General features: G+C 38.6%; 1 pseudogene; it reads right to left on the bottom strand.

Moving 5' to 3' along the window:
* Positions 1 to 2,844: 2,844 nt before the first annotated feature.
* LOC122797051 lies at positions 2,845 to 4,652 on the bottom strand (annotated as a pseudogene).
* Between the last annotated feature and the right edge of the window lie 18,379 nt (positions 4,653 to 23,031).

A 23,031-nucleotide genomic window follows, 5' to 3' on the forward strand; every position in this document is an offset into this window, starting at 1 on the left:
GCTGTGAGGCAGCAACGCTAACCGCTGCACCACCATGGCCACCCTGCAGCAGAAATACATACAGAAACATATTACTCATCTAGAAGTATAAGCAGGGGGACAAGCTCCCCCTGCACCCCCACACCCCCTGCTACTTAAATATATCAACTCTGAGATCACAGTTCACAGAAGAAAATGGCAAACATACCATTACATACTTCATGACTGCCTGTTGTAACCTTAGTCATGTTCCCTTTTAATGTACTATATTACAACATAACTCATCTTAGTGTAGTGAAGTGCGATCTCGGAGCTGATATATTTAAGTAGTAGTGGGTGTGGGAGGCACAGCCCCCCACATGTGGGGTGCAGGGGGGCTTGCCCCTCTGCTTATAGTTGGTTTAGACTGATATGGTTCGTCTTTTCTTTGTTTCTGTATGTATATCTCCGGAATATAGTCAGTGTTGGTGTCCTGTATGTTTTTCAGTATTGTGAGCTTTCAAGATTTTGAGTTCAGGATTTTGAGATTCAGGATTTGAGCTTTCAAGATTTTGAAGTGACCCTATATATATATATATATATATATATATATATATATATATATACGGTTTACTATTACAAGGTCGAACGGCACTCCTTCAACTGTCTTATAGTCGACAACGGAAGGTCGTAAATGTCAAATGTCGAAGTCAAAAAGTCAATCTAGGAACGGTGTTAACATGGGTTGAGGTAGGTGTTCGTATTATTCTGAACTACAAACATCTCCCCTACCTCGACCCATGTTGAAACCCATTCCTAGATTGTTTGAGTTCGCGATTATTAGTTTCGACCTTCTGTTGTCGACTATACGGCAGTCGAAGGAGTGCCGTTCGACCTTTTAATAGTAAACCATATATACACACATATATATATATATATATATATATATATATATATATATATATATATATATGCACATCTATACATCTATATATGTACAAAACCTGAATTTGTGGTAACATTATGTATTCCCCTTACTATGAAATACAATTACATTGAAATTATATAAAATGCCAGGATGCAGGGGGTGCAGGCCCCCATGAAAAGGGAGTCATGCTCCAGTAAAATATTTGTAAAGTGTAACAGTAAGTTTAGCAATTCTTTCCATTTGAATCACATTTTATTAGCTGTTGGTACTCGTGCTTGCATGTCTCACACTTTAAAAAGGGAAACCATATTATGATGATGATGATGCAAGCAAAATATACCCAAACACACGTTTGGATAAATAGCTGCTAGCAGTACAAAAAAATGATAAATGCAGACACACATATGGTTTAAAATTTAAAAAATTGCTTAGAATGCCAGTATGCAATGTCTTTCAGCTTCTCCCATTAGGGCTTACCATAGCGGATCACCAGTCAACAGATTGATTGTCAGTGGGGTTTTTACTGTGTCATGTTGCCAGCCCAGTGCCCAACCTTCACAGAAGAAACACGTACACACAAACACATGCACCAGCTGAACATCTTTAAAACTCACTTGACTGCAGGGAGGACATGCAGACTATGCACAGAAGGTGTGCCAGCCAACAACCAAACTGAAGAACCTCTTGCTGTGAGGCGACAGTGCTAACTGCTGCACCACTGTGGGCAACACTTAGAATGCCAGTATAATACAGTTAAAAAATCAGATGTAATAACTTTCCACTTCTAAAAGTTCAAAAGTTGCCATTACATAAAAGCTATCAGAACAGCTGGAAACAAGTGTATTTTGCAGGCATAGCAAGCCCTTTGTACTCCTCATGTGGAGGGCAAGTCCCCACACTCATACAAAATTACGTACATGCTAACTTCACAATCACACAACTTTGGCAGTGGTTGACAAGTACCCAGATAATTCCCAGTGGATTGGGGCAATCACTTGTTTTACTCAAACATGAGCAAGCAACTGCATTTCAGCATTTTGGTAACTGAGGACATATCCCTACTCATGGTTGAAGATAAAGTAGATGTGTTTCACTTCTTAAGTTTCATTCCCCTGATTTGGAACTCCTGAGTTGCTTTTTTCATAGGCAATCACAGCCGGTGTGTGTTCTACTTAGTATACATCTGTAAGGGTTATATGGTGGATCAAAGGGTGATGCAGATGGGCTTTCACCCCTTACAAACTACTTTTTAGTGTTGCTTTTATTAAAGTTTTTTCTTTTTACTTTCAATGATTTAAAACTGACCAGTTTGTTTCAAACATTTGATGCTTTAATGGGTTTATTCTTGATAAAGGATGAAGAAATTGCCCCATATTATAAATCAGTATTTACTGTCTCATCAATACTCAACCGAAAACATGATCTATTTGTTTCTTTCAAAGTAATATCAATGAATTTCTTTCATATTCTTGCCAGACTCATTTTTCTTAATAATTACTATATTGCAGGGGTGTCAAACTCAAACACACAGTGGGTCAAAATTAAAAACTTGAACAAAGTCGACGGCCAACTTTGATATTTATTGAAAAAATGTTTACAATTGAAGACATTTTTTCTTTCTCATCAGATATAATGATTAACCTTTTCATACAGAAACAAACTTAAGTTTTGCTTAAATATTGAATATGGAATAAGCAAAGCTTAATACTATAGTATTGTAGTATAAACACGTGAAATCAAATGTCAAATACAAGACATGTCTGTGGCATTTATTTCTTAAATAAAATTTAACAAAAAATCTTACGTCTCTTTCTCTATTTGTAGCCTTCTGAGTTAAATGTCAGTGGTAACCTTTTTTTCACAGGCTAACAATAATAATAATTTCCTTCAATGAAAATCCAATTATTCAAGTCCATGCCTTGGAATAGCAAGGAAAAGTGCATAAAGATAACATTCATTCACGTATCTGGCTTGGACCAGTGTGCATCAGATACGTGGCATCTCTTCTTGGATGCTAGTTCATCAATGTTTGGGGTCAGGCTCTGAGCTGAGGAAATCTTCAGGATTGAGGGAAGGTGTTCATCAGTGAGACAACTCCTGTGTGATGTTTTGTTCATCTTCATCAAGGAGAATAGTTGCTCACACAGATATGTGCTGCCGAGCATAGACAGCATTTGAGCAGCTTGGGTACGGAGATGAGGCAATGTGTCAGGGATGTAACGTGGAAACTGTGCAGTGCCCACAACATCATACTTTGACTTCAGCATGTCATTACACTGGAGTTCAATCAGCTCCATTTGGAGGTTAGTTGGTGCACTTTCCACATCAACTGCAAACTGATTACTAAGCAGTTTAAACCTACATTTCTGGGCATCAAAGTCAGCAAATCACCAGGTAAACTCGGCGCTGAGTATGCAGAGTTTTTCAGCAAACTGTGCACTTAGGAACACAATGGTAGAGATCTGTGTTTTTATAGTTTGGCAGCAAGGAAAATGGCCCAGGTTTCCTTGCAGCATCTGAGTCTTCCACAGGCACAGTTTTGTTTTAAAAGCCCTCACTGCAGTGTACATGCCTGTGATGACATGGCCCCACCCCTGACGCTGCAGATTCAGCACATTGAGATGGCTTGTGATGTCACAGAGAAATGCCAGCTCAGACAGAAACTCTTTATCCCAGAGTTTTGCTGTGTCTTTCCCTTTGCTTTCTAGAAACTGACACATTTCCTCATGCAGCTTGAAACATCTGCAGGATTTTTCCTCTGCTTAGCCATCTCACCTCTGTGTGATATGGCATGTCTGTGTATTCCGAACAACACTTCTCCAGAAAAGACTTGAACTGACGGTGATTCAAACCTTTAGCTCTTATACAGTTAACTACTTGTGTTATGGTGCTCATAACGTTCCATCTTCAGGGCTTTGCCACACAATGAATCTTGGTGTATGATGCAGTGATAAACAGTTAGCTCACCTGCACAGTTCTCTTTCTGCATCTTCTCCAAAATTCTGGCCACCAATCCACTCTTTTGACCACACATTGCAGGCGATCCATCTGTCGTTAGTCCCACAAGTTTATCCCAAGGTAGCCTCATTTGAGTTACACATTTGGAAACCTCTTCAAAGATTTATTTTGCTGTGGTTGTGTCATGCATTGATTTTAATCCTAAAAGTTCCTCTGTAACGCACAGATTTGAGTCCACTCCACGGATGAAGCGTGACAGCTGGGCAGTATCAGATGTGTCGCTGCTCTCATCCACAGCAAGGGAGAATGCAGTGAAATCTTTTCCCTTTGCCATCAACTGTTCATGTAGATTTGTGGCAAGATCACATGCTACTGTGTTTCTGCTAAGGCTCACATTTAAAAATGCTTGCCTTTTATCTGGGCACACGACGTCGCAAACGTTGATCATGCACTTTTTTTCAAACTCTCCCTCATTAAAGGGCCCAGCTAATTTTGCAATCTTTGCTGCCACAATAAAACTAGCCTTTATAGCAGCTTCACTTTGTGATATGGCTTTTGTAAACATAGTCTGTCATGAAACTAAACTTCTTTTCATCTCCTCTACTTTCTGGCGCTTTTGCGTTATGTCTAGTTCCTTGTACTTGTCGTGGTGTTTTGTTTCATAGTATCTTCTTATGTTATACTCTTTGGTTACAGCAACTTTGGCTCTGCACACAAGACAAACAGGTCTGTCCTTTACATTTGTGAACAGATATTCTGCTTCCCACATTTCTAGAAAGCTTCTGTTTTCAACCTTTCGTTTGGCCATTTTTGAGAGGGGTGGCCCAATGTGACTGGTAGCATAAGGTCGCTAATGAATGTCAACAGAGGAGGGGGCATTTGTAGGTCCTGATTGACACACCAATGCACCAGCAGAGCATTCTGGGATTTGTAGTATTAACAGTGTATACCGGCGGGCCAGCTCTACTAGACATTTGGTATTTTCTCGCGGGCCAAATATAATTATACTGCGGGCCAAATTTGGCCCACTGGCCTGAGTTTGACATGTATGCTATATTGTGTGCAGCAAGTATCAAATCAAATGTAAAATAAAATAATTTAAATCTGTTTCTGTACTTGTATAACTTTGTAAATTTTATAAGAAAATCATACATCCAGTTCTAGTAAATCAAGCAATAATCAACTTCACAAAGTCGCTATTAACTACTTTTGGCAAAAAATTACAAAACACGCTTCTGCATGGTCCATCTGCAAAATCTCTAGACAGTACTGTTCTTGATTTGGCACTGTTATCGTCATTCTTTATTGCTCTGCAGTCAGTTTATCAATGTGCATGTTGCACTGTTGTCTCTACAGTGCATCTGATAGCAATGCCACCATTCTATAAGATGTTTTGTTTTGTTTACTTAATCAGACATCATTTGTTTTTGTTTCAACTAGGATCTGCCCTATCTGTTATGGTTTTGTCCCCTCAATCTCAGCTTACATATGGCTTGACTCTCCAACCATATCAGGCTTTACTGACTCAACCCTAGAAAAAGGAATTAGTGTTGGCAGTGGGGTTTATAAAGCTAATCAAAGACGTATTGGTCAGTGTGAGACTAGAACAATGAGGAATGTAATAACCAGATAGATAAATGAGTGAACTACCACCATCCCCTTAAAACAGGCCCTATAGAAAAGAGTCTGGTCATTGTCTATCATATGCAGACCTAGTTTATTATAAGATAGCTAAGTCTGGCCAGTACGTCAGCACCATATTTAATTAATGCACAATAGTGGCATTAAATGAACACTGCAAAGGCAAATTATCTGCCTGCCCCTGCCTGGTCCACATTACTGTTTTCTTCATATTCCTTTAAATTTCTACATGAACACTAATGTTCTTCATTGAGCTGCAAACTGCAAACCAAACTCACTGGTCCAGCCAATCTTTCAAACTTATACTTGGCAACTGGAGTTTCAGTAAAATTGTCCCTTCAAACTGGAATCTGCTAGTGCAAGATATTCAAAATATAACTGAGTAAAATTATTTAAAAAAACTTATTGCACACCTAAAACAGAGTTACAAATAAACATATAACAATGGCTAATACCTTTTTCAACCGCGCATTCCAAAGTGTCACAAATCTCTGTCTTACTGCCTTTGTAGAGCTTTCTCCAGCACAAATCCCACAGAACCAATTTATCATTTTAAATATATAAATACTATGAGGTTTTCACATAGATTTGACCAGTTTAACTATTACTCTACTCCTATTGTCTCTACCCATGTTTTATCTCATTTTTCTTTCTCTGTCTTCTATAACACCCGTTATCATATGCATTTAAGTTCTTTGTATGTATACATTCATCTGACTACAATTACAAATTGTTATTCCATACTCTGATTATTTAACAACGGTAATATATTAAGTGCTGTGATGTTCTGATCACAAGATAATCATATTGTTCATATCATCAAATGTTTCGCTGAACTATGGTATTTTACAGATTATGTTACTACTTTGTGTACCAACTCTGTAATCATGCTGTTTGTGAACTGGGTCTGTAACTGTGCTATTGCACCCAGGTTGGGTATGAAAATGTCTCAGGTGTAGCCCATTTACCCAATCAACACATTTCAAGTAAACACATTAAATAATTAAATAAATGGATAGTTATCAATTTACTTACAAGTTGAGGGGCTGAACCACAGACCATTTTCAGGCACAACCTTGGCTGAAAGAAGGGCAAATTAACAGCACTGATAATACAGCTTGTTGATTTAAAGAGAGTAGGAGACAACTTTGCATTTGTGCCATCTTCAGAATTTGGCAGTTAACATGAACATATCTCATACTAGAGCAAATTCTTGTGCTATTATATTAGAGCAAATTCTTGACAGTGACATGTGCATCGCGAAAAGAGTATTACATGATGGCCCAGTTTACTAGTTACGCAATATGTACATGATATTCCAGTGACTAGTTACACAGTATGTACATAACATTCCAGCACACCTGTTATGCAGTGTGTACATCATATTCCAGTGCACTAGTTACACAGTATGTACATAATATTCCAGTGCACTAGTTATGCAGTATGTACATGATATTCCAGTACACTAGTTGTGCAGTATGTACCTGATATTCTAGTGCACTAGTTACGCAGTATGTACATAGTATTCCAGTGCACTAATTCTGCAGTATGGACATGATATTCCAGTGCACTAGTTATGCAGTATGTACATAATATTCCAGTGCACTAGTTACACAGTATGTACATAATATCCCAGTGCACTAGTTACACAGTACATACATAATATTATAGCGCACTTGTTACACAGTATGTACATGATAGTCCAGTGCACTAGTTATGAAGTATGTACATGATATTCTAGTGCACTAGTTTACTGTTTTTGTTGTTTGTCTTTTGGCTTTTCCCGGTTAGGGGTCGCCACAGCGGAACTCCAGTCCTCTAATTATTGGCAGTAAATTTTCACGAACGCCGAGGTGCCAGCTCAACGTCCAACCTTCAACGAAGGCGCGCCCATTTACGCATGTCTTTTGAATGCCACCCAACTGTGGGAAAGACATGCAGACTCTACACAGAAGGCACTCCCCGCACTCCAGCTGAGAATCGAAAGGGAGAACCTCTTGCTGTGAGGCAACAATGCTACTGCTGCACCATCACGGCATATGTACATAATATTCCAGTGCACTAGTTATGCAGTATGTACATAATATTCCAGTGCACTAGTTACACAGTATGTACATAATATCCCAGTGCACTAGTTGCACAGTACTTACATAATATTATAGCGCACTAGTTATGCAGTATGTATATGATATTCTAGTGCACTAGTTCACTGTATGTACGTGATATTCCAGTCCACTAGTTATGCAGTATGTACATGATATTCCAGTATACTAGTTAAGCAGTATGTACATGATATTCTAGTGCACTAGTTTGCTGTATGTGCATGATATTCCAGTGCACCAGTTATGCTGTCTGTACATGATATTCCAGTGCACTAGTTACACTGTAGGTATATGATATTCCAGTGCACTAGTTACGAAGTATGTACATGATATTCCAGTGTACTAGTATGCTGTATGTACATGATATTCCAGTGCACTAGTTACACTGTATGTACATGATATTCCAGTGGACAAGTTACTCAGTATAGACATAATATTCCAGTGCACTAGTTACGCTGTATGTAGATGATATTCCAGTGCACTAATTACACAGTATGTACATACTATTCCAGTGCACTAGTTATGCATTATGTACATGATATTCCAGTAACTAGTTAAGCAATATGTACATGATATTCTAGTGTACTAGTTTGCTGTATGTACGTGATATGCCAGTGCACTAGTTATGCTGTATGTACATGACATTCCAGTGCCCTAGTTACACAGTATGTACATAATATTCCAGTGCACTAGTTACGCAGTATGTACATGATATTCTAGTAATTAGTTAAGCAGTATGTACATGATATTCTAGTGCACTAGTTTGCTGTATGTACATGATATTCTACTGTACAAGTTTGCTGTATGTACATGATATTCCAGTGCACTAGTTATGCTGTATGTACATGATATTCCAGTGCCCTAGTTACACAGTATGTACATAATATTCCAGTGCATTAGTTACGCAGTATGTACATGATATTCCATTAATTAGTTAAGCAGTATGTACATGATATTTTAGTGCACTAGTTTGCTGTATGTACATGATATTCCAGTGCACTAGTTATGCAGTATGTACAGGATATTCCAGTGCAATAGTTATGCTGTATGTACATCATATTCCAGTGCACTAATTACACAGTATGTACATGATATTCTAGTGCACTAGTTATGTAGTATATACATATACATGTTGAAATATTATTGTGGTCTCATCACATTGAAATCAGTCCCTCCTTCGAGGATGAGTGAGCTAGTACTTGTCCTCACGCCAACCCTCATTACCCAGCTCTTTCAGCACCTCAACTACTAATCAAACTCAGATTGTTTAGGCCATAAATGGAGCTTTATCACTGTATGCCACTGAGCCCTTTACAGTATATTCTAAAATAGATGCGTTTGAATAAGATGCTCCATGATCCATTTCAATGAGATATTGACTCATTAAGATCAACTTTTTGAGAATTAATCCATCAAAACATTTAAAAGTTAGTGCTTTTGCAGGGAGTACATGGTTGCACGAACAGTGAAGGAAGGAAAATGTGTGAATATCAAATCCATCACTGTCAGCACATTTTTAGCAACTGCATTAGCAGTGGTTTTCTGTAAAACAGTGATTAGGAGGTTCAGAATCAGGGAGTTGAACTCAACCAGAAGATTCATTTAACTCTTTACACTCAGTGAGGTATATGTAATCCCATTTTTGCACTGTGGATTCTCATTCACACTTAAGACATCACTAAAATCATAGGTGCTTAGTATACCTTGAATCTCCTGTAGTATTTTATTTTAGAAAATGTTGGCTGCTATGGTCTCCCAAAGAATTACCTCTATATTCTAAGGCTTAGATGTGATATTTTTTTTTCTTAAGAGAATATTAAGCCGACACAAGCATCCTCCAAAAGGGTCTCATAGAAACAGACAACTGGTGCCAGAGCCATGGCCTCAAGCTAAACGCCAAAAAGTGCATAGTCATCCCCTTTGGCAAAAACAAAGTGCCCACAAATTACCACATAGGTGGTAACCCATTAAGTACAGAAGAAGTAATTAGGGACCTGGGGACCCAAGTTGATAGCAGTCTCTCATTTGACAACCACGTGGCCAAAGTGGTTAGAAAACATTTTATATAGCCCACCTAATCATGAAGGGATTCACATCTAGATCAGGGGAGGTCATCGTGCCACTTTACTTATTCCTCATCAGGCCCATAATTGAGTACAATGCCCCTTTTGGGATGTACCTTACCAGACACCTGCAGCAACTGGAAAGAGCCCAAAAGTACCTCACCAAGAGGATCAAAGGGCTCAAACAGATGCCATATGCTGCCTGGTTAAAGAAACTCCAGCTCTACTCAGTGGCATACCGCCTGCTCAGAGGCGATCTGTGACTGACGTATAAAGCCATGTCCAACCCAGAATTAATGGACATGCTGCACCTCAGAAAATCCAAATCCCATCGAGCTACGTGCTGAGACTTGAACCTCAGCACTGAATTAAATAGAACATGCTGGAGGGACAGATTCATAACCCAGAGGCTCCCTTCACTCTGGAATAAAATCCCAGTCCAGGTTAGGCAGAGTCCCTCATTGACTCTCTTCAAGAGGAATCTTGATGAGTGGATGGGAGATCGTAGGTTTACCCCGGGTATCACTTTTGTGTCACTGTTAGACAGAGGCACAGTATACTAACCTCGAAAAAGGGCAAAGCAAAATTAATTTAAAATGGGTGGCGAAAGCCAAACACACTCTGGCTAGGCTTATAAATGCCCTAGGGCAGATAGCCTAGTATGAACCTATGAGCCTATGAACCTATATGTAATGTTATCTTCCTCCATACCCACTAACAGATACCTCAGAGACTTGTTTTATCCATTAACAGGTTTGTTTTGATGGTATTATATTAATGATTTGAATAACTTTTTAGGCCATAATAATCCATGGATAAATTATTGTTTGGCGGGGGTAGTGAACATTGCTTCACATCTACAGAAAACAAAAAGCTCAGGTAAATTAGAAATATAATATTTAATTTAAAATACTCTGACATATTCTGCAGCCATATCATTTTAGAAAAAAGTAGAAGATTCTACAAACAATCGCTGAAGAACTTAAGTTAATGAAAGACAAACAAGTTTATATTTTCTCACAAAGTGCATTTTGAATTTATTAATAAGATTGGGGAATGATTTTTTCATAAAATATGCATAATAAAGTTAGAACTAGAGATGCAATCAAATTCACAGCTATTTAGCATGCTGTTATGTAAAATAAATAGATTTTTACATTGCATCTAGACTTATATACAAAAATACTAGGATAGCTAACTGTAGTATAACTCAGGTGTTATATGTGGCAGCACGTAATAATTGTGAGATATACTGTAAATAACAACACTCGAGGAAATTTAAGCTAAGAATCTTGGAGCATGTGAAGGGCCCACAGAACACAACTGATAGCAATTCTCTGTTTATACATACAGAAAGGGAAATTACTTTATATATATATATATATATATATATATATATATATATATATATATATATATATATATATATGTTGGAATTTGCCATTTATCTGTGTTGTAAGTGGCAGTCTGAACAGTTTGCTTACTGCACAGTTTACTTTCCATTCCCTGAAAAATTTTTTATTTGTCACTTATAAGCACATTTTATATTTAACTGTTTTTTTTCACTGTAAGTTCATAGGTTCATAGGTTCATAGGTTCATACTAGGCTATCTGCCCTGGGGCAATTATAAGCCTAGCCCGATTCTGTATGGCTTACGCCACCCCTTGATTTCAGTATACTGTGCCCTTTTTAAGGTTTAGTTTACTGTGCCTCTGTCTAATAGTGACACGGGAGTAATCCCTGGGACAAACCTACGATCCCCCATCCACCTATCGAGATTCTTCTTGAAGAGATTCAGTGAGGTGCTCTGCCTCACATGAACTGGAATTCTATTCCAGAGCGAAGGGAGCCTCTGGGTTATAAACCTGTCCCTCCAGCAAGTTCTATTTATTTCTGTGCTGAGGTTCAAGTCCCTCGAGCGTGTGGTTCTAAGGGATTTAGATTTACTGAGGTGCAGCATGTCCATTAATTCTGGATTTGACATAGCTTTGTATGTCAGGCATAGATCGCCTCAAAGTAGGCGGTATGCAACTAAGTAGAGCTGGAGTTTTTTTAACCGAGCAGCATATGGCATCTGTTTGAGACCCTTGATCCTCTTGGTGAGATACTTTTGGGGTCTTTCTAATTGCTGCAGGTGTCGGGTAAGGTACATCCCAAAAGGGGCATTGTATTCTATGATGGGCCTGACGAGGGATGAATAAAGGGGCACGATTACCTCTCTTGATCTAGATGTGAAACCCTTCGTGATGAGGTGGGCTATGTAGAAGGTCTTTCTAACCACTTTGGCAATGTGGTTTTCAAAGGAGAGATTGCTATCAACTTGGGTCCCCAGGTCCCTAATAACTTTCTCTGTACTTAATGGGTTTCCACCCATGTGGTAAATTGTGGGCACATTGTTTTTGCCAAAGGGTATGACTATACATTTTTTGGCATTTAGCTTTAAACCATGGCGCTGGCACCAGTTATCTGTCTCTGTGAGACCTTTTTGAAGGATGTTTGTGTCAGCTGGAGAGTTGATTATGGCGCCCAGTTTGCAGTCGTCTGCGAACTTGGTGAGCCATAGTCCTCCCACATTTGCCTGTACCTCGGAAAAGTATATACCGAACAAGAGTGGTCCCAGCACAGAACCCTGTGGGATGCCACTTGTGACCGGTTTTGAGTCTGACATGGCTCCAGCAACTCTCACTCTGTGGGTTCTGTCTTTGAGCCAGTTTGCGACCCATCCTGTGACATAGGGGTTTATATTTAAGCTGGATAGCTTATCTATGATGCCCGAGTGGGGTATTGTGTCAAATGCCTTTGCAAGGTCCAGATAGGCTGTGTGGACTACCTTCCCTTCATCTATGGCTTTGGTGACTGTTTCAAAGAAGTCAACCAGGTTCAAAAGTCAGGATCTGCCCTTGACAAAGCCGAACTGGGTAGGATCTAGTGTCTGTAGGTCCCCAATGTCTTTGTTTATGAGCTCCATGATGATCCTCTCCATAGCCTTGCAGACTAAGCTAGTCAGGCTTATGGGGCGATAGTTTCCAGGGTCCGTAGAGGCTCCACCTTTGTGGAGTGGGACCACTGTTGCTGTACACCATTCTGTGGGCACATATCCTGTAGTGAGGCTGAGATTGTATAGCTGTTTTATTTGAGGGATTAGTTCCTCTTGGAGTTCATGTAGGACGCAAACTGGGATGCCATCTGGTCCCATGGAAGCAGTGTTTTTTGCTTTAGAGAGGGCAGCCTTCACCTGGGCATCAGAGATGTTTGGGAGGCAGCCCTCTGCCGGGATAGATACTTGCTCTTTTGGGGGGGGAGGGGTTTGCACTGAACCTGTCTGCCAGGATATTGGCGATGTCTGTGGGTTCAGTGTATTTTTTGTCATTTAGAATCAACTCAGAACAAGTCTGGGAGTTGCATCCCAGGTTTCTAACATAACTGAAAAAAGCCTTATGATTGTCTTTGGTGTCCTGTGCAATTTTTCTCTCGAAGCTGGCCTTGGAGGATTTTATGAGGGATCGTAATTTTTTGCTAGTACTGATCAGAGATGCCTTCCCTATTAGGGATTTTGCTCTATCATGTAGTAGCTTCCTCCTTCTGTTGTACAGTTTATTTATGGCAGGGGTCCACCAGACTGGGCCTGCCTTTGGATGATTGGGTCTTGGTTTTGTTTGGGATAGCATGATCCATGCATTCCTGGAGATGTCCGTAGAATGCGTTTATATAGGATTCTGCAGTTTGGGCCGTAGTTTCCACTGGCCCTGGGGCCTTGAAGGATTCCACTTCAGTTTTGAGAAGTGAGAAGTTCGCTTTTGAGAAGTTTTTCACTGTGGTTTTCTGGGCTGGGGGTGGGGTCGGGATGTGGACATGCAGTGAAATTAATTTATGGTCTGATCTTACCAATGAGGGATATACTTCTGGTGTGGAGCATAGAGTCCCCATGTTGGTAATGATCAGGTCTAGTATGTTGTCCCCTCTTGTGGGAGTGGTGACTAGTTGTTCTATAGCATTTGAGTTTATAATTTCCAGGAACCTTTGGGCTAAGGTGCTGGGGCTTGAGTTGTGCTCCCAGTCAATGTTTGGGTAGTTGAAGTCGCCCAATATAATGGTGTTTGGAGAGATCTTCATGTTCTCCAATGTTTTCAGGAAAGCCGAGTGGGATTCCTGACTTTGAGAGGGTGGTCTGTAGGATGCTATAAACTGAAAAGCAGTCTTGCCCACTGTTAGTTGCACATGGATGGTCTCTGATACTTCGTGCAATGCCACTAACTTGGAGGTGTGGATATCCTTGATAAATATGGAAACTCCCCCTCCTTTTGTGGTTCAGTCTGGATTTTGGGGCCAAAAAGCATGATATGAGGTATAGCCTGGTAGTGCTGGGGTGCTCTCTGGAGCCTTGAACTAGGTTTCTGTCACTGCACAGATATCGATGTTCTCCATACTGAGGAGAGCTTCGAGTGCGTGCATCTTGAGGTTAAGACTTCTGGCATTTAGCAGCATTACCCTTAGTTTCCTGTTCCTTGTGCTGTCTATGGGGGTGGGTTTGACTTTTGAGCCCTGCCTAAAAAAGGCACTATGGGAGTGGCAAGAGCCTTTGCCAATATCCAAAAGCCCAGTTGTGACAGATGCAAGCCATCCCTAGTGAAGCAACGTGGCTTGTCGAGCATGTCATCCCAGGCTGACAGACACTGGATCCCCTTTGAATGACACCAAAATTTTAGCCAATTGTTAAAATCGATCATTTTGTCTTTGTACTGTGGCATCATTCTAGGTGAGGGTAAGATGCTGCTCAAGGTCAGGGTCATACCAGCTGGGCTACATGATCAGAGAGCTCCTCTATGTCTCTTTTCATGTAGTCCAGGGAGGTACGTCTCAGGTCATTCACACCAGCATGTACAATGACTGAGTCATATTTGTATTTGCTTTGGAGTGACCTGAGTGCTTGTGTTATGTGGCGGATCCTAGCACCCGACAGGCAGCTCACTGTGACCTTCTCTTTATTCAACCTGGTGAGCGGGACATCAGTGTGTCTGACAATAGAGTCACCTATTACAAGAGTATCAGGTGTGTTATTCAGCCTTAAGGGTTGTGGCTGCTTGGCACACTGACTTGGCTCATCATGCCTTTCATACTTCTACATGTACTGGCTTGTAAATACATGATATAACTTTAGTGCTACTTGTTTGTAAGTACACCATGTTCATTTCTACTTGCCTGCCAACTATCTTGGCATAGAGGGATAAAGCCCCATAACACTGATGACCTGGGTTCATTTAGCAGCTTGTGCATCTGGAAGATAATAAAAGGAAGATGGGTATGCCTCTCCTGGGGGGGGGGGGGGGGTTGCAGCTGGCTGTTTTTGAGACCATATAACAGTGTCAGCATCAGCAGTAGCTTCACATGCATCAATCCCATCAGTAGGCAAACTTTGAAGTCATAACCATGCTGTGGTTGGGAGTTAGGTCCTCTGATCATGTGACTGCTCCATAACCTACACCTTCTTCCTGTCTCCAGGCAAAGCAAATGGGCTGACTATACTCTCATCCTGGTCAATGAATGACCAGACTGCAGGGCAACTGTCTGGACAATAAATGAGTCTGGCTCTTGTTGTGTAATGGAACAAATGGCCTGATTAAGTAGAGGCAAGGGAGGGAATATTTTCTACTTACTTGTACAGGTACTCTTTGTAAATGTGTAAGAAAACTTATGTTCTGCTTGGTTATATGAGCATAATATTCAGTATTTTATACTTGCAAGTCAGTGCACAATCTTCAATATTTTCTAATTCAATTAAGAATGCAAAATAAATGTATAGTAAATAAACTTTTGGAATACCTTATTTGCATTCAGTTTGCATTCTTATAAATATCCATGTTTTGTAAGATAGAAAAGACAGTGCCATTAATCCTGTCCTTTAAGAAAAATCACCTAAATATAAACCTAACCTAACTTGATGTTTATTAGTGTATTTTGCCATGTGATCATTGTAAAAGTACATTTTTCTTTTCCCAGGATTCAGTTTCATGAATTGTATTAACACAAAAATACTTCATTTCTTTCTAAATAAAAGTAATTTGTGTTTTTATGATGCTGAGCTATATTCATTTATATATGTAATTACCATATAGAATAAAACTGTGTGAGGATGACTGATACAGTGCTGGAGCTTTAGGCCTAAGACAATGAAATATGTGCATGAAATCAAATTTCAGGATCCAATGAGAAAGAACTTGGCACTGAAAAAAGAAATGATCTTTGATAAGTCAGTTATAGTTTTATTATATTTTTATTTGTAAGTTTTACAGTGGTAATTGTAAACACACAGGGGGTGATATTAAGCCAGCATCATAATGGTAGCCTAAGCATGTTTGTTCCATCTCCATCACCAACTAGTTGAAAATTTGATAAAAGTAAAGGGGAAGGAAAATTTAAGACAGTAAATGTCCATCAGAGAAGGAAGCATCAGGGTTCCTTGATCTTAGTGGTTGCAAGAAAATAAGTTTTGCAGTGACCAGTGGAAGCCATGTTGGATAAAATTATTGCTCCCCAATAGAAATTATCTTGAGAAAGAGAATTTGGGAATGCAAATTAGGAGAATGAAACATTGCAGTTTGTGGTACATACTAACATAATAAAGTGAGGTGCCTGGAGGTTCATCTTCAATGGTTAGATAAGGATATTCATAAACTGGTTTAACCTTTTTTGATTTCTCCAAGTCTTTTGGGTTTCTAATACCATGATGGGAATTGACCCCATTCCTAAGTCAAAGTACAATTAAAGTTCATTAAATTAGTATTGTTTCAATCTTTGATGTCAGCCAAAAGTGTTCTTCGCAGCACCCACAATGTGCCCAGTAATGACTCCTTCTGCAATTCATATGGGATTACATGTATTGCTAACATATCTAAATACAACTGCAGATTGTTTTTTATTAGACCCGCTGCTCCTACTACTATTGGAACTGTCTGGGTATCTTTCTTCTAAACTGCTCTTGTTTCTGCCTGCAGATCCTGATATTTTATGCCTTTGTGTGTCTCTGTACGCAACACACTATAGTCATTGGTTGTGGCGATTTCAATGATCAATGCTACTTTTGTCTTCTTTTCCTGGACCACTATATCTGGTTTTCTAGCATTTATCTTTTGAACTGTTGGTAATGGGTGATCCCATGCGATGTAGACTTCATCATTTTTCTATGATGCTTTGGGCTCATGATTCAAGTATTTTGCAGCCACTTCAATACCATAATGTTTGCACAATCCCTAGTGCAACAGTCTTGCCACATTATTATGCCTTTCAGTATACAGTCCATCTACCATTTGTCTGTCACAACCAGCAACGAGGTTTGCAATTGTTTCCACTTCTGTTTTACAAAACTTACATTTGTCTGTTTCTCCCATATGTTCAATGGACTTTGTAAATCAACGGGTATGTAGCCCACTGTCTTGGGCTGCCATCTCTTTGTTTGAATTCACCACTCCTTAACCATTCCTGCGTCCGATCCTGATCAACATGAGGTTCTTCCAGAAGTTTTCTATACTCGCAACTATATTTAAGCATTTTCCACACTTCTTGCCTTCTCATCTGGTCCTTCACCTTATATTCTTTCTTTTGATTTTTGGCACATTCAGTTGCTGCCTGATTTTTATCTACTTCTGGTTTGATATCCATTCCTGCTTGATGCCAATATGCTTCTGCTAGATTAAGCAGAAAAGTCATCTTAGATTTATTCTCCTCATGTTTCAAAACTTTCACTACATTTGAGTCTTGTGAGGTCAGCAGATATGTATGCAGTCCCATGATTGCAGATCTATACATGTAATCAATTTCAAGGAGGCCCAGCCTTCCTTCAGAACAGGGAATATATAATCTTGGTATGCACTAATTTTTATAAATCGTTTGGTGTGCATGAAGCATCCTTCTTGTTTTTCTAGATGCTAATCCAATCAACACATTTTGGGGCCAGTCAATCACTCCAAAACTGTAAGTTAGGACAGGAAGAGCAAATTGTCTTATATTATTATATTCCATACTAATTTTTATTTGCATTTGTTCATGTTTTATTGCTGATCCTTCATCAATTCCCAAATGTATATACACTCCCTCTTTCTAAAGTTATTTTATATCACATTCTTGTCCCAAACTGATGTTTTCCTGGTCCTGCAGTTTTCCTGCTTTAAAGGTGACTTTTGCTCATTTATCAGGACCAAATGACATTCTTATGTCATCTGAAAAAGTTTTGACAACTTGCAGTTGTGCTTTTAGTTCCTCATCTGATGATCTATACAGTTTTAAATCATCAACAAAGAGAAGATGAGAAGTCTTTATACTGTGTTATTTTCTAGCAGCCAAATTATAGCCATGGCCTAAGCTGTTAAATAGATAACTTAATGTTTTACAGGCAAGGCAGAATAGCAGTGGTGACAGAGTCACCATGGAATACCCCCCTTTGAATTTTATCACTGGGATAATATTTTGTCCTTTATCATGGCTTAATTGCAAAGTGGTCTGCCACTGTTTCATGGTCACTGTAATGTAGTCAATCAGTGTAGGGTGTGCCTTATACATTTTTAAGCACTCTTTTATCCATAAATGTGGGATACTATCAAATGCTTTTTTGTAGTCAATCCATGCCATACTTAGATTCTTCCCATTTTTACAGTTCTTCACTATGACTTTATTTAACAACAAATGATCCTTTGTTCCATATGACTTTCTTTTATTGCCCTTTTGTTCTATTTCCATAATTGACTTTTCTTCTAAATGACTATAAACCCTGTCGGCATCTGTTCCAGTGTATACTTTATATATCATCAGAAAGCAAGTTATTAGTCTATAATTTTTAGGGTAGCTTGCAGGTTCACTTTTAAGTCGAGCATTGATTTTCTTGTTGTTAGCCAGATTGGTGTCTGTTTGGGGTGCGCATATAGATAGTTATTACTCATGGCTAAATCTTTCTGCAAAGCTGTTAATACTTTTAACCAGAAGTTAGGTACTGCATCTGGTCCTGGGGTTTTCCAATTAGAGGCTTTTCTTAACTTTGTTTCAATCTCTCTGGCTGTTACTTGATCCCATTTCATATACTGTACCTTTAAACTGCTTATTCTTTCTTTAACTTCTGCTATCCATTTAGTATCTTTGTTATGTTTCACAGGATCTTCATAAATACTTCTCCAAAATATATCTATTTCTTCTTTTTTGGTGGTCTTTCAATTCCTTTTACCTTGTTTCCCAATTCTCTGTAAAACATTTTGAGTCATCAATAAATTGCTTATTTTGTACTTTTCCATTATATTTATATGTGTATCATCTACGTTTTTCCACCTGTGTTGAGATTTTTAGTTTATTTGTGATAGTCCATTATAGATCTGACCTCTTGTAATACTGCATATTGCTTTTATCACATCTATATTTCTAAGTATTTTTGTTGATCTGTTCCCTCTTCTATACTCTTCTAACAGTGGCACGTTTTGTCTTAATGACTTTATACTTTTCTCTATTCAGTACTTCCATGATGGTATTTGATTTCTTCCCTTCCTTTCCCTTACTACCCTGTGTTCTTGTGGTAGAATTTTATCTGTTATTAATTTAGCTGCACGGTAATATATCCAGTTTACTTCTGTTATATCACATGGATCTCTATGGACAGTCCTAATTATTATGTTCATTTGTTTTATCAAACTTCTGACTTTTTGGGTTTTATTGACCTTCAGCAATCTATTGCTTTCATTGATCTTAATATGTCTATCTATCTCTATTAAATCAAGCAACTCTTCCCTTAGCTCATTTTCTTCAAAACTGATGGCACATTTTTTGTTTTCCATTTCCTGCAGGCATTCTATAGAAAGTTCTATAACATCTTCCTGTGGCATATTCTGTTCATTTTCATCCTGTGTCATCCATTGCTCTGTCATATGGGAACCCACTGGCCTATCACTCCTCAACATTGACTGCGTCAGAGTTTCCACAGTTTCCTTTTTCTTCCCTTGCTGTCCAGCTTTAAGTGAATGTTTATACTGGTTTCCTGTGGAAGGCTCCAAAATATCTTCACATGGCACCTGACCAAATGCTTCCCATTCCACTGGTTTCTCCTTAATTTGGATAGCCATTGCTCTATCTTGTTGTGGAGTTTTCTGAATTTCTGGATTCCTTTGCATGTATTTCTCTTCAAATATCTTTGGTGCTGCTGTTTTTGTATTGATTAGTTTTGCTTTCTCCTTTGCATAGATATTACAGCATATTAAATCTCTTTTTCTTTCCCATGTCCATATTTCTTTTTCAGATGTCTCCTGATCTTCCTGTTTCTCCTTACTTTGGGGACTCATTCCATCATGCTGTGATGTAACCTGTGTTAGACCTTCTACACCAAATCCTTCACTTCGCAGGCACTCCATAACTTCAACTTCAATTTTTTAACTTCTACTTTACTAATCTTCTTTTCTACATTCTCTCTTTGTAATATTATTTTTTTTATTGTAAAATTTTCCATATCTGGATGCCTTTGGCTGTATTTCTCTTCGAATATCTTTGGGGCTGCCTTCTTTATATTGATTAATTTGGATTTTGCCTTTGCATAAAACTTGCACCATATCTCTCTTTCTTTCCCATGTCCATATTTATTTTCTATAATTTTCAAAAATCTCTAGGTTTTGTTGTTTATATTTTGCACTTCCTCAGATGGTTCTTTTACCAAAGAGATCAAAGTTTATTGGTCTATATACTGTTTTTCACAAATTTGTTGTATTAATGAACACATTTTTTTAATTTGAAGCTTCTGACAGTTTTTCTTGTGGAAGTATTTTTCTTTCCTCTAATTTCTCTCTTAATCTTTTTGTATATCTTTTGTCTGGAAATTCTGGGCTTTTTGCATAATAGTAACAATACATAATTTCTTTCTTATCCACAATAGTCCACTCTATCGTCTTTATGGCTCTTCTTTGGCCTATCAGTTTTTGTGATTTTTGTGTACTGCTACTTCCTTCTACAACAGGGGGGCCATCCTCCTCCTGGGCTAGGCCTGGCCCCATTGTAGGAATGTTTCTGTATTTTGAGGATGCTACACTTTCATTTTTTTCTTGTCCTGGCACCAGTCAGCCTACCATGATTGGGCACTTTTTTATCCTGAGTCTTGTGCACCCAGCTATCTTTTTTAATTTTTGACCTACTTCTATCCATGATATATGCTATATAAATACAGTCTATATAATAGTGTCATCTTGGTGACATTTTGTGAAAAACAGGGTCCACCTGATGAAGGTACTCGCCAAGATTTGAGGATGAATTCAGTTTCAGCAATACTACTCTCCTTTGCTTTCTGACTTATAATGTCTCCATTTGGGCATATTCATAAACCAGTTTATATGGTAGAGTACTTGTTGACCCAAGAGGACAATTTGGAGAACCCAGGGGGAAGACAGAATGGCTTCATTATAGGTTTGGTAGAAAGATTTTAGATCTGGGACCTGTCTATTTTGCAAAGAACTTGAATTGGCAGGAAGTAAATGAAGTTTCTTACTTAGAAAGTCAGGCTGACAGATTTCATCTAGTACTCAAAGGGAATGTAAAGAGGATAAATAGCAGGACTACCTTGTCAAATGCTATCAATGTTAGTTAAATGAGTAGATTGTGAGGAAGGCTATGAATGAGAAGGCCTTTAAAATGTTGTGGTGTCATTTCCGAGTGCATGAGGATTTCTTTGCTTTAATGCACAGCCAGCATATTCCGTTACCCCCAGTAGTTTAGAACATGTGCATGAAGAAGAAGCAGTATACATTATATACTCTGCCATGCCAGCATTTTCTTGGAGAAGCATGTGTCTTGGATGAATTCTTTAGAAGATGCTGCAAAGATCTTCATGAGGGATAATGCATAATTCTACAGCATGATGGGTTGGGAACCACAGAGGGTATCAACGCAGCATCGGCCAATATGTTTGTCCCAATTATGGGGCTTGAGGCAGAAGGAGAAGAGGAGAAGAGTGAAATAATTCAGAAGTCATGCAAATGGGTGTCAATTGTTTCTCTATTAGCCAAGGACAAAACTATGGGGATGAAAGTGGATCTGGAATCCATCTGCACTTACAAGGAAAAGGGTGATGGATGCCCTATCAGACAGGGGAATACAAGATCCTACCCCTCTCAAAGGCACAGAGCAGCAAGAAGAACCTGGGAAGATTTGGTCATATGGAATGATCTGTGAGTTATCTGGTAAAATGCGGAAATTCAGAAAAATAGGACAACATGATCAAAGGGCAGGGGAGAATTCTACATTTATGAAAGTATGTACATTCCAAATGGTGTGGCATTCCAGTCAATAAAGTAAGTAGCCAATGGTTTGAGTGGCTTGATGTTACAACATTCTTAACATTGTGCCCTTGGTGATTCTTTTTCTTCTATGGGAGGCTGGATGGGGCAGCAATCTGAGTTTATCCTATATGGTGGCTGTCATGAGGGATCAAGGGGAATTGGTGAGTTTCTGTCATCTTTTTCCTGTGCAAGGGTAGATGAAAGGGCACTGGCTGATATTTGATGGCCAATGGGATTCAATTTTCTTTTCAAAATGGACTGGTGAGACTAACTAGAAATCACATGAAGGTACCTTGCAGTGATTGTGCAAAATAATATACTTAAATTAGGATGTGGGGGGCACTTGTGGGGATGTATAATATTTCAGATATTTTTATATTTTATTATATTTTTATAAATGGTTTGGTAGTTTTGATTGTAAATCTGTCTGCATGTATGTTCTTTAGTATGGGGAGCACAGTTAATGAGATGTGTTTAGTGAATCTTATACTGTGGGTTCGTCTATTAAAGGACAATTAATATTCTTCAGCAGGAAATCATAAGTATAATGCATAGTTTAGGACATGATGGGTCATGTTTATTTTGGGGCAATATTTCAAGTTTGATAATAAGTGATGAGGGAGGATCTTGGACTATATATTTTATACTTCTACTAAGACATCTGCAGTTTATAGATATATTGTGACTGTGTTAGTTAACATCACACATAGCATGGCAATATGATTATGCATTCAGTTAAAAAAAGGAAAACAAATCATTACATTTTTTCCATTGTGCACATTATACAAATATGTTTTTTTTTGTCTTAAAAATTAATCAGTTTATCATTATTCTGCATGTGTTATTCCCACAGATTCCATTTATTTAACTGCAGTTTATACCTGCCTTTTTCTAAAGATCCCTCCTCCAGTCCTTTTATCTCTTTTACAACATTTGACAATTCTGTTACAGTCAGTTTTGTTTTTAATTTCCATTTCCTAATAATTGCTTTTTTGGCAGCTACCAGCATTAACCTTAGTAGGGTCTTACTGTAGTCAGTTTCTATATTCTAGCTCAAGAGTTTTCTTAATTAAAATAATTTGCTCCCCTA

Source organism: Protopterus annectens, chromosome 3.part0, assembly GCF_019279795.1.
Source record: "Protopterus annectens isolate FY-2018-M chromosome 3.part0, PAN1.0, whole genome shotgun sequence".
In the NCBI taxonomy this organism is placed as follows: Eukaryota; Metazoa; Chordata; order Ceratodontiformes; family Protopteridae; genus Protopterus; species Protopterus annectens.